This window comes from Triticum urartu, chromosome 5A, assembly GCF_056163025.1.
Source record: "Triticum urartu cultivar PI428250 chromosome 5A, HENAU_Tu73, whole genome shotgun sequence".
NCBI classification, from domain to species: domain Eukaryota; kingdom Viridiplantae; phylum Streptophyta; class Magnoliopsida; order Poales; family Poaceae; genus Triticum; species Triticum urartu.
Genome location: NC_141877.1, coordinates 92,825,556 through 92,844,100, shown reverse-complemented (window position 1 = coordinate 92,844,100; position 18,545 = coordinate 92,825,556).

The window sequence follows — 18,545 nt, the reverse complement described above, 5'->3', positions numbered from 1 at the left end:
CCTGACAAATATCATCATCAATAAGACGCATGAAAAATAAGCCAAGTGAGTCAAGCTCTACCTCAAGGTCCGGATTATCCACATCATCATCAAGGGCCGTATTAGAGGATGCAGTGGTTCTTTTCCTGTAGGCAGTCTTCTTCACAACTTTAGTCTTTTGCCGGGTTGCTCTTTCCGGTTTGTCTGGTTTTTCTGGTTTCTCCTGCGGCAGTTACTTGCTCCAAAACAGATCATTGCCCTGATTACACAGACACTGATATTAAACAATGACCAGATATATCAATAACAGATTCAGCAAAAAGAAAAATCAAAGTCTTACAACTGGCGGTTTGTTGGTGGCACAGAAGGGAAGCATGCCATTTTTAGCACAGATGTGTTCCGGTTCATTCAGCATCTTATTCACAGCCTCTGTGATTTCTTCATCGGTGAGCTGGATTTTGGAATGTCGCAGTGGGTCATCAACACTGCCGGTATACTCGCACATCAAACCGGAGCGCTGACTAAGGGGCAGTATGCTCCATGATATCCAACAGCGAGCGAGATCAACCCCTGTTAAACCATTGGCCATAAAGGCTCTGAGCTTCGACAGTTGAGGAGCATATTTGCTTCTCTCCTGGGCAGTCAATCTTTGCGGAAAAGGGTGTGTATTGCTGAGCTGCTCCGGACGAAAGCCAGGCAAGGGATTCTCACCAACAGGGAGGTGTCTTTGCAATAGAACCATGTCTGATTCCACTCTTTGGGGTGGCTGTGCAGTTTGGCGTGAGGGTATGTGACCTCTTTCCTTTTCTGGATCGCCACGCCACCCAACTCCGTATTGGAGCCGTCAGTAAACTCAGTATGGCGGTTTAGATGGAAAAGGTCTCTGAACAATTCCACTGTGGGCTCCTCTTGAAAGAACGCCTCACAGAGCACTTGGAAGTGACACATATTTGTAACAGAGTTGGGGCCAGTGTCTTGTGGATGGATTTGGAAATCGGCTAAAACATCCCGGTAAAATTTAGAACCGGGCGGCTTAAAGCCCCGGGCTAAGTGATCTACGAAAACAACGACCTCTCCTTCTTGAGGTGTGGGAGGGCATTCTTTGCCAGGAGCCCTCCAATGGATGGTATCTTTGCTACCTAAAGCACCGATCAGGACTAAATCGTCTAGCTGAGCCTCTGTAACGCGAGAAGGAACCCAATTGCACTCATGTACTAGCTTGGCCATGATGAAATCTACAAGGTAGAAAATCCCGGTTCAAAAATGCATTGATCAAGGTACATTGGTATGTGCAATGTTAAACCGGAGACAGATCTATCTGAACCGGAGTTTTATGAAGCAACAACATATGGCGGTTCAACAAGGGGACTAATGGTATATACCGGTTTGGCAATTTTTTCTACAAGGTTAAACCGCCTGATCTAAGCATTGAAACAGCTGAGATTGCAGATGGATAAGTATGCAGAAACATATTTCACAAGATTTCTCTACAGCGTTGGATCTGAAGCAAGTTCAGAAAAGAGATAAATATTCAGAGGTTCAAAAGGAGCAGTACCGAATCAATGAGCAAAACGTACATATAGATCTATGGTTTTGAGATGCGTAAGTGAAGGCGAAGGTTAAACAACTACCATTGCACAGAATAAAGATTTGCGGATTCATCTAAAGATCTATCGTATGAGCAAGAGACAGACGATGAACACTGAAGAACTGTGAAACCCTAGAGCAGATCTGCAGGGGAAAGGATAGAAGATTTACCAGAGCTGAGGAAGATGTGGAAGGTTGCCGCGATGCTCTGGTGCGCCTAGGTTGATGCAGCGGCCAAGGTTGAGGCAGAGGTCGACGGTGGCGGCGGAGCTCTGAAGCTGGGCGATGCGAGGAAGACGAAGCAGAAGGGGCCGAAGGGAAAGAGAAAGGAAATGACCCTTCGGTCCTATTTATAAGGCAAAAGGACATGTGTCAGGCGCGATAATCAAGGGGCCACGAAACGGAGCTGTCGCCTCGATTTCCGCAGATCTATTAAACAAAGAAGCATAATGGATAGCTTCGTTATGACAGGTGACGTCACTCCGGTTTACAACAGTCAGAGAAGATGACATCATGGCGGTTTACCAATTTATGAGAAGATGTTGAGGATGAAGCTTTTGTTAAAGGATTGACATGAACCCATTCAAATCAATCTGGGGCCTAATGTTGGGGATATTACTGCTGGGCGTAAACCGGCCTATCTGGGCTGGGTCAACTTCATCAGTAGTTCAAGAGTGTTAAAGCCCAAGAAGGCAGATGAGGGCCTAAGGCCCATAGTCGGTTCAAGACTTGTAGCTGTAAACCGGTATTTGTATATAAACTTGTATTGTAAGTTAGGAATAAGGAGAGACCAACCCGGATACGAATATCGACCGGTGTTGGGACTCTGTGAACCGACGGGCGTCACCTGTGTATATAAGGGGACGACCCGGCGGCGGTTCAGGGACGACAGACAACAACTCGAGACATAGGCGAAGCTTGTTTGCTCCCTAGTCATCGAAACCCCATCAATTCCATCACAACTAGACGTAGGCTTTTACCTTCATCGAAGGGGCCGAACTAGTATAAACTCTCTTGCGTCCCTGTGTCCGCTTTAACCCCTTCAAGCTAATCTGTCGCGATGGCTCCACGACTAAGTCCTTTCTCTAGGACATCTGCCGTGACAAAACCACGACATACTCCCTCCTTCTCTGTTTTCTATTTTATTTCCTCTCTGTTTTGATTTAGTTTTAGCCACTAAATCATTTTCATAAATTCTATAGGTTATTATATGGCTTGCTAAAATATATACAAAGCCACTCACAAACTTCCAGAATTATTGAAGTTACATTTAATATATATTATATATAAATCCAAAGCAAATAATTATTGGATTAATTCAAATGGCCAAAATAAATGTTTCTGAGCTCATAAAAATATTGGTTTGAATTTTAGCTCTTGCCAATAATTCTATGGAATAACAGGAACATTTTGTTGGACTCATTTGAGAAGATTTTTTAAAGTTGGTTATTTGAACTGATTTCTGAGGGTTTCAACAAACCTCAATTCAACTTTCAGAAATTAGACATGATGCATGGATGCTCTCTTATGCAACTATTGCAAACAATTCTAGGGCTGTGACAACTCACCCCCACTAAACAAGAATCTCGCCCCGAGATTCAAGACGTGAGGTAAGAAGACAGAGGGGACACAAATCTAATGCAATCCTCATGACCCAACTGCTCTTCTCGAATATATTGATCCATTGCATCATATTGATCTTGGCGTCTTGCTTTGAGAACTATGTCCAACATCACAACGAGTAGAAAGGGACAATTTTTAGAAGAATCGATCTTCTTGAGGTTCGAGCAACGTAGGATCATCTTGATGATCACAAGATCAACTCACGGAATGAGACATAGAAACATCTCTGGAGCTGAGAGGCAAAACTTGCATCAGGAGCGGTAGAAGAAACAATTTGACAAGGTTTTCAAAGTAGTGAGGGAAATTGCCATGATTCCAAAACAGGGCACCTCAGGGAAGGTGACTCGAAGAACTATTCCCTTAAGTGGAAAAAAGAATTACTTTTGATACAAGATCATTGAAATTCTTTATACCAGCCTAAGGCATTCACAAATGATCATGTAAACGAATTCGAAAGAATGGCATACCCATACCAGAATGGATGATGTGGACTACCTTGTTGAAGACAACACAATGGATGATTTTGCTTATCATCGGGAATGGATGGGACCCATAGTAGGACCACTTTTGAAGATGATCCTAAACAGTAATTACTGAGGTGCAAGCTGGGAACAAATGCAAATGCTGGGAATGATTCTGGTAACTAGGAGTAACTCAACGAGAGTGATTCCACCGTTCGAATGGTCATAGCTTAATCGAGGAAACCAAGAGCACAAGAATCCCTAAGGAACAACTTATAGGATAAGCCGCATGAAATCCTCGCAGAGAAGATGGACAAATTGCCCAATCAAGATACTATAGTGATAGATTCTCCGGCTAGGTGCATCGGCCAGAACATCAACCTTGTCGGGACCTACATCATAGATCTTGGAGAAGTTCCAACCATCATATCTGCCTGAGATTCAGATCTGGTTGGTAACTGGATATTTCAGACAACATGTCCGGAAAGAAAGTTTGCAACACAAACCGACGAGACGATGTTGCGAGATTCTCGGGATTTGAACTACGATAGTAAACTCCAAAACATAAGCGGGTTCTGCTACACACATGTGAACACGTTGTCCAAGACAAGAATGGCCACATAGTAGTCTTATAATAAAACACTATCGAGTTCAGGTGGGGAACCATCATCGAGGATATCAAAGTCCTTGCATAAGGCATGCTCTTAAGAAGGAACTTCTTCTCCTTGAACAATTCAATCAGTGGCTTGGTGTGTTAGGAATACATATAGAATGAAGGTTGCAAGTCTCCAGACCACAAAATACTTCGTACATATGCATTACTGACTTGGGATGGTTTCAGAGGAAGCAAAACAAACCTTTCTCAAATTCACGACGGCCACTTGCATCAAGTGCACGTGAATTAGAGGAAGTATCTTCTTTCATCCAAACATATACCTCATGAACGGGACACGAGGGCAACGCTTACAAAGTTTCCATCACTAGCTTAATGTTCAACATAATTCATGGAAAGGATAAGGATGTTGTCGATGGGCTCAGCAACAATTCATCCATGTTTCCATATATATGGAATCCCACAACTATGTGAACAAGATGATAGCATTGGTCAGACCCAAAAGATATAATGGTGTATGCTCGAGGGATCAACCACAAATAAGACAACATTATGAACATCGTTGGTTCTGATTTGATTTGATGATAGCCCATACTCAAATCAAAGTTTGATATGACAATAGGTCCAACAACTGATCACAGGGACCAATCGATGAAGATATCATCTATCTTCAACACACGCAAATATATCCCTTGAGATGAACTAAGCTGGCAAGCTTTTATCTTCCAACTCTCCAAGTTATTGTTTAGCTTAACCAACTAGCTCAGGGGGTAACCGACACAGATTCTTGGAGAATGGCTAGTTTGCAAGAAACAAACTTGATCACGAACTCCACATAGCGGTCAGGTGATAACCTGGTAATACTTCCGAGAAGATATTTAGAAAATCACGAACCACCGGCATGATACTAAGCTCGAGATCAATCTTGCTCTTCAGGACAAGACGATATGATCAAAAGAGCAAGGGTTTGGCGAAATCCTAACCCGTTGATCGAAGAGTGCACCAGGAAATAAGGACTAGGTAGCACGATCAACCTTAGGGTGATGATTCAATAATCAGCACACTAAGAATGATATTAATGTCCATTAACTACCGAGCAACACAGTTGCTAGGAGTATTGATTTCACACATCATGGTTTACTTGCCGGCATTCCGGTTGCGACAACACGGGACCGAGGAATGAAAAATGATGGCAAGAAGTATCACTGCGTCAAGAATTCATGAGAGATGGTGAAATTCTCATGACAATCCTGACATAAAGGGGGTAATACTCCAGGGTAGAACAAAGCAAAAGCTGGATGGGCATTTGATCTGCAGAACACAACTGCTTTGACCCAATCTAGGATATAGATGAGGTACTGGAGTTTGTTTCTCCTAGTCATTCTAAAATAGAATGGCTTAACGGACCACAAGAATAATAAGCATCGGTAACATGGATGCACAATTATTCCTGACTATCAATTGATAGACGAGGGCCAGAAAATAGCTAAAGAGAGACAACTCAAAGGAACATATGCTTTTCTGGGTTGCGGATGCATAGATTTAGTATGCCAAACAAGTTCAACATATTTCTTCCAGATAATCCATGCAGAAAGGTAGGACTGGCAGAGTCACAATTATGAATGGAGAGCTCCTCAAGAGTACTCTGATTGTGATATTTTGGTTCAAAGAACTTCTGCCTTAATGGTTCATGGTATTTGGAAGAAAGAAATAACACGAACCTCGAGGACTGTCGCAAGGTTACTAGTATCCTAAAGGAACGAGCAAACACTATCAACAGGAGGTAAGTATGGTGAATCTCGGTTCAAGAACCCATGAATAGAATACCTACTACTACATGGCATCACGGGATGCTTTCGAGAATAATGGCCAGAATCACACACTGGGATACAAAACATGGCTAGATCACTAGGTGACTCCCTAAAACACCTAGGGCCATCAAAATAGCTCCAACATATATGTCGAGGCAATAGAGTACCTCAACTCATCGATTAGTGTGGTTGAACTGGCCCAAAGGGACATCGGGAACGGGAAGAAGGGATTTGCAAATGCATCAGACTATTTAGAGACCTGCGATGACTCGGACAGCATAACGGCTGTAAATGCTCAAAATTATTTGAGACATCCTGTAAAAATGGTGGCATAACCACTCAACAATACAATATCAAGGTTCTGAGATCAACTGTCAACATACGGAAGTAGTAGGAACGAAACTGAGGCTTGAAACTATCAATTCTATAAGTCCATGGATTAGTAGCACGTCATCCTAATAGATAGATGAGAAGGCCTAATTCTTAATCCCCGTAGAAAAGAAGAGGTTGACTCAGATCAGAAGGGCATAGGGTAAAGGAGTAAAAATAGCCTTACTTTCCCTTCCACAATCAATTCCCTTACATAACTAAAGCATTTCTAGACTCGACTTCGACCAGTTTGGCTTGGTAATCCTACAGGCAGTCAGGCTCTGATACCAAAGCTGTCAGGACCCCGATCCTAAGTCACACGATCTAGCATGTAACACTTCATATCACTTTGCGGCCTCACGCACAGTATTCCCACGGGTGCCACCTTACCTGGCCCGGGACCGTTTGCGCCTTTTGGCTCACGTATATGATAATGTCGCTAGCATCCATATGATAGAGAACCCGGGCCGACATGGCTAGTCGTGAACTCAAAGCGGCACCAACCTACGGGGACAGGCATACATGAATCACATCGAGCATGTCGGTCAGCAGCATGTGAATCCGGGCTGTAGCACTGGGCTAACAGGACTCCGGGAACCCGGGCTATAGCAGGCTAGGCAGGACTCCGGATGCCACCGTGTGACATTTCCCCGAAGGGACAGAGACAGGAACGAAGTGAAACACATGCCGGCCAGTCAAGTGTCCTGAGCAGTAGTGCTGGGCTAGCAGGACTCCGGTGAACCGGGCTGTAGCGGACTACTATGGCTCATGGAAGCACTAGACTACATTTCCCCATAAGAGAGGCTGCCAAGGATAAACAACTAGATTGTCGGATCCCACACATACCAAGCATTTCAATCATACACACAATATGCTCGATATGTGTAATACAACATGGCATCACAACATAACTCTACGACTCAAGTATTTATTCATTAGGCTCCGAGGAGCGAGATATTACAAACATGGGTCTCATGACCCAACAATCATAGCATACAAATCAAAGCACATGCGGAAGCTTAACATGTCTGAGTATAGACATCAACAAATGAAAAAGGCTAAGAAGCCTGACCATCTACCAGATCTTGCCGAGGGCACAAGATCGTAGCTGAGGTATCAAGCTAAACGTCGAAGTCCACGCGAAACTACTAGCGAGACTAAAGTCTCTTTGCAAAACATAAATGAAGCAAACATGAGTACAAAAGTACTCAGCAAGACTTACATCAGAACTAGCTACATATGCATCGGTATCAACAAAGACGGGTGGTGGAGTTTAACTGTAGCAAGCCAGCTTTGACTCGGTGGCTATCTTAAACTACGACCGCAAGTAACTCATTTGAGGTGGCGCACACGAGTCCACATATTCACCATTTAATGAACCACTATGGATCCGCTCCTGTCTCCCTACGAGAAGGCCATCCATAGCACTCACACTTATCTTGCGAGTTTTAGAGTATCCACTTTTACTTGTCTATGAACTATGCAAGAGGTCCAAGTTTCCATATCTGAGGAATCCGGCTATTCGAATAGATAATGATAACCCTGCAGGGGTGTACTTCTTCATACACGCTCTCACCACTTACCGCCATTTACACGACATGTACTCGGCAACCTTCAAGCGGAAGCCCAACGAGGGTGTCGGCCACGGCCTACCTAAACACTCAAGTCTCTAGTCCAGGTTTATCGCCTATCCAGGTTCCATCCACAGGGAGTCCGGCTGAGGTTTCCACATACGGCCCCGGACGATGTGAACAGGGTCCCGAGACGCCAAACGGGCGCCCGGCATACCCAACCATGGTGTATCTACCGCAACATAGCCCACCCCTAGGGTCAGCGCTACGCACGGCCGCCAACACATAGCCTACAAACACCAGAAACTATTTGCAACTCCTGGACAGAGTACTAGGGTGATTAAGAAGCCGTGAGGGTCAATTAAGGATCCCAATGCATGGTAGTAGCTGATCATGGATCACAAACACAGAACTCAGTTCCTAAGGACGTCTGAATGAGACAACCCACCATGTACTCCTACATGGCCTCTCATCGCTACCTTTACCAAATCGTGTTCACACACTTAGCTCTCCACGGTAAGACATGTTCACCACGTTCCAATTCATTCTCGATGAATCAGACCTGACTCAACTCTAAGCAGTAGCAGGCAAGACAAACAAGCATGCATGAGTAGGCACATCAGGGCTCAAACAACTCCTACTCATACTAGTGGGTTTCATCTATTTACTGTGGCAATGACAGGTCATGCAGAGGAAAGGGGTTCAACTACCGCAGCATGTAACAGTTGAATCGCTGTTGTCCTAATGCAGTAAAAGAGAGCAAGAGCGAGAGAGTGGGATTGTATCGGAATGAACAAGGGGTTTTTTGCTTGCCTGGCACTTCTGAAGATATTATAGCTCTTCATCGGTGTCATTGATCTCATCGTCGGAACATCGTCTACTGAGAGGGGACAATTACCGGCAAACAAGAGGGAACACAATCAATGCAATGCAACAGACATGATGTATGATCATGGCATGTTAAGGTACTGAATTCACCTAATGCAACAATTAGTCATATTAATTGAAGTGGAATTCAAACATATAGCAAATTCCAACTCCAAAACTACATACCATATATTCCATAAACATGAATTGTCCTAGTTGGTGATCTTAACTTGCTCAAACATGCATGAACATGGCATAAACAGATTCTTCATATTTTTCTGATAATTTTTCATATATAATTTATTTCATTTGGAGTTACGGTTGAAATTCTATGATTTTTAGAAGTTTTGGGTATTTTCTGAAAATAAATAAATCATTTCTGACTTATTTAAAATCCCAGAAGCATATACTACGTCAGCATGACGTCGGGGTGACATCAGCAGGTCAAAGGCGTCGACCAGGTCAAACCTGACCAGTGGGACCCACTGGTCAGTGACCCAGTCAACTAACTAAGTTAGTTAGCCCTAGCTAACTGGGCTGGGCCCACTGGTCAGCGGCTAACCTAACTAACCTAAATAGGATTAGCCCTAACTAACTTAGTTAGCCGGGCGGGGCCCGCATGTCAGTAGCTAGGCTAAATTAGCTAGGTTTAGTTAATCCTAATCTAGGTTAGTTAGCAGGGCGGCCCCACCTGTCATCGAGCCAAGGGATGTCAAACCCCTGGTCAACCGGGGCTAACACGTCGGCGGCTCGACGCCAGCGACGATAGGTGCGGCGGATGGGCTCGGGTTCGCTCCTCCGGTGCCCAAATCGACGACGGAGAGCATCTACGAGCTGCTGGTGATCCTGCGCATCCATCGGTGCAAACGGGGCGAGCTGGGGTGGCCTAAAAAGTGGCCGACAACGAGGTTTAGCGGCGGCAACAGCTCGGCATTTTTGGGGTGGCGCTACAGAGCTCGGGAGGAGGCGTTGCGGGTGGCTACGGGCTCATGAGAACGTGCTGAGCACGGTGGTGTGCTCAGCTTCGAGCTACAACGGCTCTAGCCACGGGGGCGACGAGGCACGGCGGCGGTGAGCTTCGGCCGTAGTGGTTAGTGGGGCTAAGTGAGGAGAACGACAGCGGGGAGAGAGGGGAAAAGCAGCGGAGCTCACAGGGATGCCGTAGAGGGGGTCAGCGAGCTCGGGGTGGTCCTGGCGGCGCCGAATCGACCGGAGACGGGCTCGGGTGCCCGAGGTTGAAGACGAAGGCGAAGACGACGTTCGGCGGCGTTTGGCATCGCGTGAGTCGTCAGAGAGGCGTAGGCATCGGTGGCGGAGCTCTTGGGCATGTCGGAGAGGCGAGGGGGAGGCGGTGGCCGCGGTGGTGCATGTCGGCGGCGACGAGCTCCGCTCGGTCGCGAGAAAGAGAGAGATAGAGCAGAGAGGGGAGTGAGGTCCAGGGAGAGGAGGGGAAGCGAGAGGGAGCGCTGGGCGTCTCCGTGGCACGTCTGGAGGGCCGGGGTCATGCAGCTGAAGCAGGAGGTGGCAAGGCGTCGTCGGCGCGCTCGCCACGCACCTGCCTGTCCTCCTGGCAGGAGGAAGAAGACCACTCAGCCCCTGGTGGGCTGGGCCTCTTCTGCCAGCTAAGGCCCAGGTACTCCCTCCTTCTTTGTTTTCTATTTTAGTTACTGTTTTCTATTTTATTTCCTCTCTGTTTTGATTTAGTTTTAGCCACTAAATCATTTTCATAAATTCTGTAGGTTATTATATGGCTTGCTAAAATATATAGAAAGCCACTCACAAACTTCCAGAATTATTGAAGTTATATTTAATATATATTAAATATAAATCCAAAGCAAATAATTATTGGATTAATTCAAATGGCCAAAATAAATGTTTCTGAGCTCATAAAAATATTGGTTTGAATTTTAGCTCTTGCCAATAATTCTATGGAATAACAGGAACATTTTATTGGACTCATTCGAGAAGATTTTTTTAAAGTTGGTTATTTGAACTGATTTCTGAGGGTTTCAACAAACCTCAATTCAACTTTCAGAAATTAGACATGATGCATGGATGCTCTCTTATGCAACTATTGCAAACAATTCTAGGGCTGTGACACTTGGGTTTATTCCCTTGAGCAGCAACTTGCTTACTGTTCTTCATGAAGTTCCCCTTCTCCTCTTTGCACTTTTTGTTGAAACTAGTGGTCGTGTTAACCATCAACACTTGATGCTCCTTCTTGATTTCTACCTCTGCAGCCTTTAGCATTGCGAAGAGCTCAGGAATTGTCTTTTCCATCCCTTGCATATTATAGTTGATCACGAAGCCTTTATAGATTAGTGGCAGTGATTGAAGAACTCTATCAATGACACTATCATCAGGAAGATTAACTCCCACCCGAGTCAAGTGGTTGTGGTACCCAGACATTCTGAGTATGTGTTCACTGACAGAACTATTCTCCTCCATTTTGCAGCTATAGAACTTGTTGGAGACTCCATATCTCTCAATTCGGGCATTTGCTTGAAATATTAACTTCAAATCCTGGAACATCTCATATGCTCCATGACGTTCAAAATGTCTTTGAAGTCCCGATTCTAAGCCGTAAAGCATGGCACAGTGAACTATCGAGTAGTCATCAGCTTTGCTCTGCCAGACGTTCATAACGTCCGGAGTTGCTCCTGCAATGGGTCTTGCACCTAGTGGTGCTTCCAGGACGTAATTCTTCTGTGCAACAATGAGGATAATCCTCAAGTTACGGACCCAGTCCGTGTAGTTGCTACCATCATCTTTCAATTTAGCTTTCTCTAGGAACGCATTAAAATTCAAGGGAACGGTAGCACGGGCCATTGATCTACAACAACATAGATATGCAAAAACTATCAGGTACTAAGTTCATGATAATTTAAAGTTCAATTAATCATATTACTAAAGAACTCCCACTTAGATAGACATCCCTCTAGTCATCTAAATGATCACATGATCCATATCAACTAAACCATGTCTGATCATCACGTGAGATGGAGTAGTTTCCAATGGTGAAAATTACTATGTTGATCATATCTTCTATATGATTCACGTTCGACCTTTCGGTATCAGTGTTCCGAGGCCATATCTGCATATGTTAGGCTCGTCAAGTTTAACCCGAGTATTCTGCACGTGCAAAAATGGCTTGCACCCATTCTATGTGAACGTAGAGCTTATGACACCCGATCTTCATGTGGTGTCTCGGCACGACGAACTGTAGCAATGATGCATACTCAGGGAGAACACTTATACCTTGAAATGTAGTGAGGGATCATCTTATAATGCTACCGCCGAACTAAGCAGAATAAGATGCATAAAGGATAATCATCACAGGCAATCAAAATATGTGACATGATATGGCCATCATCATCTTGTGCCTTTGATCTCCATCTCCAAAGCACCATCATGATCTCCATCGTCACCGGCTTGACACCTTGATCTCCGTCGTAGCATCGTTGTCGTCTCACCAACTATTGCTTCTACGACTATTGCTACCACTTAGTGATAAAGTAAAGCAATTACATGGCGATTGCAGTTCATACAATAAAGCAACAACCATAAGGCCCCTGCCAGTTGCCAATAACTTTTACAAAACATGATCATCTCATAAAACAATTTTTATCTCATCATGTCTTGACCATATCACATCACAACATGCCCTGCAAAAACAAGTTAGACGTCCTCTAGTTTGTTGTTGCAAGTTTTACGTGGCTGCTACGGGCTTCTAGCAAGAACTGTTCTTACCTACGCATAAAAACCACAATGGTTTTTTGTCAAGTGTGTTGTTTTAACCTCCAACAAGGACCGGCCGTAGTCAAACTCGATTCAACTAAAGTTGGAGAAACAGACACCCGCTAGCCACCTGTGTGCGAAGCACGTCGATAGAACCAGTCTCATGAACGCGGTCATGTAATGTCGGTCCAGGCCGCTTCATCAAACAATACCGCCGGTTCAAAGTAAGACGTTGGTGGTAAGAAGTATGACTATTATCGCCCACAACTCTTTGTGTTCTACTCGTGCATATATCATCTACGCGTAGACCTGGCTCGGATGCCACTATTGGGGAACGTAGTAATTCAAAAAATTTCCTACGATCACACAAGATCTATCTAGGAGATGCATAGCAACGAGAGGGGAGAGTGTGTCCACGTACCCTCGTAGACCGAAAGCGGAAGCATTAGGTTAACGCGGTTGATGTAGTCGAACGTCTTCACGATCCAACCGGTCCAAGTACCAAACATATGGCACCCGCGTGTTCAGCACACGTTCAGCACGATGATGTCCCTCGAGCTCTTGATCCAGTAGAGGGTCGAGGGAGAGTTCCGTCAGCACGACGGTGTGGCGATGGTGTCGGTGATGTGATCAACGCAGGGCTTTGCCTAAGCACTATGACAATATGACCAAGGTGGTAAACTATGGAGGGGGGCACCACATACAGCTAAGAAACAACTTTTGTGTCTTTGGGGTGCCCCACACCCCTGTATATAAAGGAGGAGGGGAGGAGGCGGCTGGCTTAGGGGGCGCGCCAAAGGGGGGAGTCCAACTAGGACTCCCAATCCTAGTTGGACTCCCTTTCCTTTTTCCGAGACGGGAAAGAGGGAAGGGAGAGGAAGAGGAGAAGGAAAGGGGGGGGGGGCGCCCCCTCCCTATTCCAATTCGGGCTCCCTATAGGGAGGGGGCGCGGTCACCCCTTGTGGTGTAAGTGCATCTAGTGCCCCTTAGTGATTTTGGTGTATTGAAGACTTATAGGTTAAGGGACTAATGCGTTTGTGAGTTTACACATGTCTATAAGTCTATGAGGAGTTTGATATTTATAGGAAAAGTCGACCCCTAAAAATGAATATCTTCGACTGAAGATTTTAGTATTTCTGAAGACTTTCATGAAGACTTTGAAAGTGAAGAAATTGGTGTGTCCGTGAAGACTTGATATTCATGCGAGCAATATGAAGCTTGAAGTCTTTCATTTTCATAGTTTTGTTTTTCTCTTTCTTGAGTCATAGGAAACACCATACTATTAAAGGGGGTCGAGGAAATACTAAGGAAAAATTTCCATGTGATGCTCAACTCAAAATCCTACACCTACCAATCCCTTCGAGTGAAGCCATTAGAAATCTCATACAGTTCAGTCAATTTCTTCAGTGACAGAGACGAAGTTCTTCTGGTCTCTGAGGAATTTGTCCTGACTAAGGAGTTAGGAATTCGCCAGTGCGGATTGCCTACACAGTGAGGAACATGATAGCCCTGAGGATTTTGCTACTCAAAATTCCGACCGTTGCTGTGCTATGCGCCAGCTGTCCCAAAATATCTATCCACCTAATGGTCATATCATTGAAGGGCATTTATGTCTTATCATGTCGGGCTGCTCCCTAGGCTATAAATAGCCGCCCCCTACAACCACTAGCCGGGAGAGGCTGCTCCGAGAGAAACCGACACTTGTCATTTGAGAGCAACCCATCCTCCGAGGACTTTGAACGAAAATCATCAAGTGAGGAAAAACCAAAAACCCAAAACCCAAACACCTACAAACCCCAAGTGATTGAGCATCACTGAAGAGATTGATCCTGAGTGGATCCGACGCTTGTTACCTATGAAGACTGTGCTTCTTCCAGACGGTTAGGCGTCATGGTCTAGAGCATCCAAGAGGAATTGTGGATCGCCGGGTGACCAAGTTTGTGAAGGTTTGGAAGTCGCCTGAAGACTTACCACGAGTGATTGGACGAGGTCTGTGTGACCTTAGTTCAAGGAGAATACGGTGAGGACTGGGTGTCTTGGACTAAGTGTCCTTGACTGGGTGTCTGGGACTGTGTGTCCTCGAGTTTAAATACTCAGCCGCTCCAACCAGACGTACAACTGAGACAGCAGTTGGAACTGGTCTACCAAATCATTGTCTTCACCGAGCTTACTGGTTCTATTTCCTCAACTCTTTCATTTCCTCATAACTGTGCTGTATGTTTGTTCATATCTGTGTTAGAAGACCTTGACTGAAGACTTTCTCAATTTCCTCAGTTCTATTTCTTCAGTCTGTTTGTCTTCATCCTGTGTTATCCTGTGATTACGCTTCCTGTACTTTGTGCTTGTCTTCATTTCATCATCATGACTATGCTTGTATTCTGTTATGTTTACCTTTGAGTACTTATTCCGCTGCTAGTAGTTCTTCGCTAAGGAATTTCCTCCCTAGCAAATTCCCCAGTGAAGAATTTCATAAAAATCGCCTATTCACCCCCCTCTAGTCGATATAACGCACTTTCAATTGGTATCAGAGCAAGGTACTCCCTTGTTCTGTGTGATTTTGGTTTAACCGCCTGGAGTTTTAGTTATGTCGACCGCAGGTATGAAGAAAGTGACATGCCCCATCTTTGACGGTCATGATTATCCCAAGTGGAAGGCCATGATGAGGAAGCGCCTCATGGCAATGAACAGCGAGCTGTGGACCGTCACTGAGATTGGTCTTATTGATCTGTGCAAGATGGCGGACACTGATGATATTCGCAAGTACACTCGACTTGACATCATGGTGAAGGATATCATTTGTTCCTTCCTATCCAGAGATGAATTCATGCGCATTATGCATCTTTGCAATGCGAAGCTTATCTGGGACCGAATCTCTGACGTTTATGAAGGTCATCAAACTTGTCATGATCCCTGGTTTGAGGATTTCAAGGAATCACTCAAAACGATGACTTTCAAACCTGAACCATCATCTTCTGCACCATGCCTCATGGAAAAAGGTGCCAAGGTAACCGAATGTTCCTCATCCGAGTCTAGTGATGATGAATCTGATGATGATTTTGAACCTAGCTATACAAAGCTTGTTTATATTGCCACTAAACAACAAAAGGCCTTGGAAAAGGTTCAAAACATGCTAAATAAAAGTGATGATATGTTGGGTGAAGAAATGGATCGCACTGAAACTTTGACTGAAAATCTTCAGAGACTTCAGTCCAAGCTTGACAAACTTCAAAGTCATCATAACACTCTCTTATCGGATCATGAGAAGCTTTCTTATGAATTTCTTCAAAGAAAGCAAGACCTTGAGAAGCTAAGAGTGAGTTATGAAGATCTTCAGAAGGAGCACAAATCATTACTTGCTCAACAAATCAGCGCTTCTCAGGAAGAATTTGTTCCTCCATGCTTGAAGTGCATTGAACGTGAATCTGCTAATTCTTCACCTGAATGTTCAAATGCTGCTAATGTTTCAAATTCTTCACATGCCTCTGCTATCACTAATTCCTCATCTGAGGACATTGCTAGTATCACTAACGATGCAGGGCTAAAGGAATTGTACACGACAGGCATGTACAAAAGCCTCAAAGGGCATCAGGCTCTTTGTGATGTGCTTAAAAAGCAAATCCTCAACAGGAACCCTAGGAAAGAGGGTATCGCCTTTAAGAGGAAACTCAATGCTGATGGTACATATTGGAAGCCTGAGCAGTACCCCAAAACTACATGGGTTGCTGCAAAGGGACCTCCAGTTGATCCATCTAACTTATCTGGATTTGCATGTGAATCTCCTCATTCTGATGATGAGTCAATTGACTCCAACTATAAACTGTTCAAAAATCAGAATGGTGAAGTATTTGCTAGATATGTTGGCACTAACTGCAGGAACGGCTCCCCTGTGAAGAAAATCTGGGTTCCCAAAAGATGCCTTGAAAATCTTCAGGTGAATGTCATCATGACGCCACCTGTGAAGAATAGGAACCCCAGATCAAATTCTTCATATGGATTTAAGTCCTCATACGGACCAAATTCCTCATATGGATCAAAGTCCTCATATGAACATCATCGTGCTAACCTGTCTGTTTTGTAGGGAAGATCTAAGGATTATGGATATGTGCATTATTCTTCAAATCATTATGTCCATAAGTCCTCGAAGAATTTCTCTGCTTACTCTTATGCTTACTCTAACCCCTCTTATGTGAAACGAAATGGACTGGCTTCTATGCCATCCTTCTCGTATGGAGCTCACAGAATGATGAACTCTTTGCCACCCTTCAGATGTGGGTGGTGAAGAAAAAGAACTAATATCTTCTGCAGGGTCAGGTCTCCATACGCACATAATTGTCTGAAGAATTTGCTGGAGACCTGAGCATGCCTGATAGGACGCATGCTAATCATGAAGATGATCAACCCAAAGCCACTGAGTGGGTCCTCGATAGTGGATGTACAAACCACATGACTGGTGACAAGAATCTATTGATGGATGCTCCATTATCACCGTCGCATCTGAAGCATATCATCTTTGCTGACAAAGGCAAAAGTCAGGTATTGGGTCTAGGTAAGGTTGCAATTACAAAGGATCGACACATGGACAAAGTCATGCTTGTTGAGTCCTTAGGATACAACCTTATGTCTGTCTCAATGCTTTGTGATCTTGATATGGTTGTTGTCTTTGGCAAGTACCGCTGTGTTGTGGTTATGGAAGCTGACAATTCCAAAGTCTTCGAAGGCTTTAGGAGAGGAGACCTATATATTGTTGATTTCTCTACAGGACCACAACCAGCCGTGTGCTTACTTGCAAAAGCTTCAGAAGGCTGGCTCTGGCATCGATGACTTGGTCATGCAGGCATGAGGAATTTGCACATGCTTGCGAAGAAAAGGCATGTCATTGGCATCAAAAATGTCAAATTCCTCAAGGATCACCTATGCGGAGCCTGTGAAGCTGGGAAGATGACCAAGGCCAAGCATCCAGCGAAGACTATCATGACCACCACTCGCCCATTTGAATTGCTTCACATGGATCTCTTTGGTCCTAATCATTATTCTTCTATCTCAAATGAAGCATCTCAATATGGCTTTGTTATTGTTGATGATTATTCTCGTTACACATGGGTACACCTTGTTACTTACAAACATGAAGTGCAGGAAGTCTTCAAACGATTTTCCTCAAGGGCATCAACCAACTTTGGTGTGAAGATCAAGCACATCAGAAGTGACAATGGCACTGAGTTCAAGAATTCTGGTCTCGATGACTATCTTGAAGAACTTGGTATTACTCATGACTTATCTGCTCCTTACACTCCTCAGCAGAATGGCGTCGTGGAGCGCAAGAACAGGACTCTTGTTGAGATGGCTCGCACTATGCTTGATGAATACAAAATGCCTCATCGTTTCTGGACTGAGGCAATTGATACTGCGTGCCACATCATCAACACAGTATATCTTCACAAATTCTTCAAAAAGACTGCCTATGAACTCCTCACTAATAAGAAACCCAATGTAAGTTATTTCAAAGTCTTCGGTGCTAAATGTTGGATTAGAGATCCTCATCACAACTCAAAATTTGCACCGAAAGCACATGAAGGTTTTATGCTTGGTTACGGAAAGGACTCGCACACCTACAGATTCTTCAACAACGTTCTTCACAAAGTTGTTGAAACTATAGATGTGCGGTTCGATGAAACTAATGGATCGCAAAGAGAGCACCTACCTACTGTGATAGATGAACCAGCACCTGAGGAAACTATCAAGTTCAAGGCTACTGAGGATGTCATTCCTACTGAAGAATCTGCTGAAGAATTCATTCCAGAACATGAAGAACATCGAGCTAATGCACCTGAAGAAAATGGTGCTGAAGAAAACGCTGATCAAATTCTTCAATGACAACCAGCGCATCCTCGCATTGCAAAAGAAGTGCAAGTTGAAAAGATCATCAATG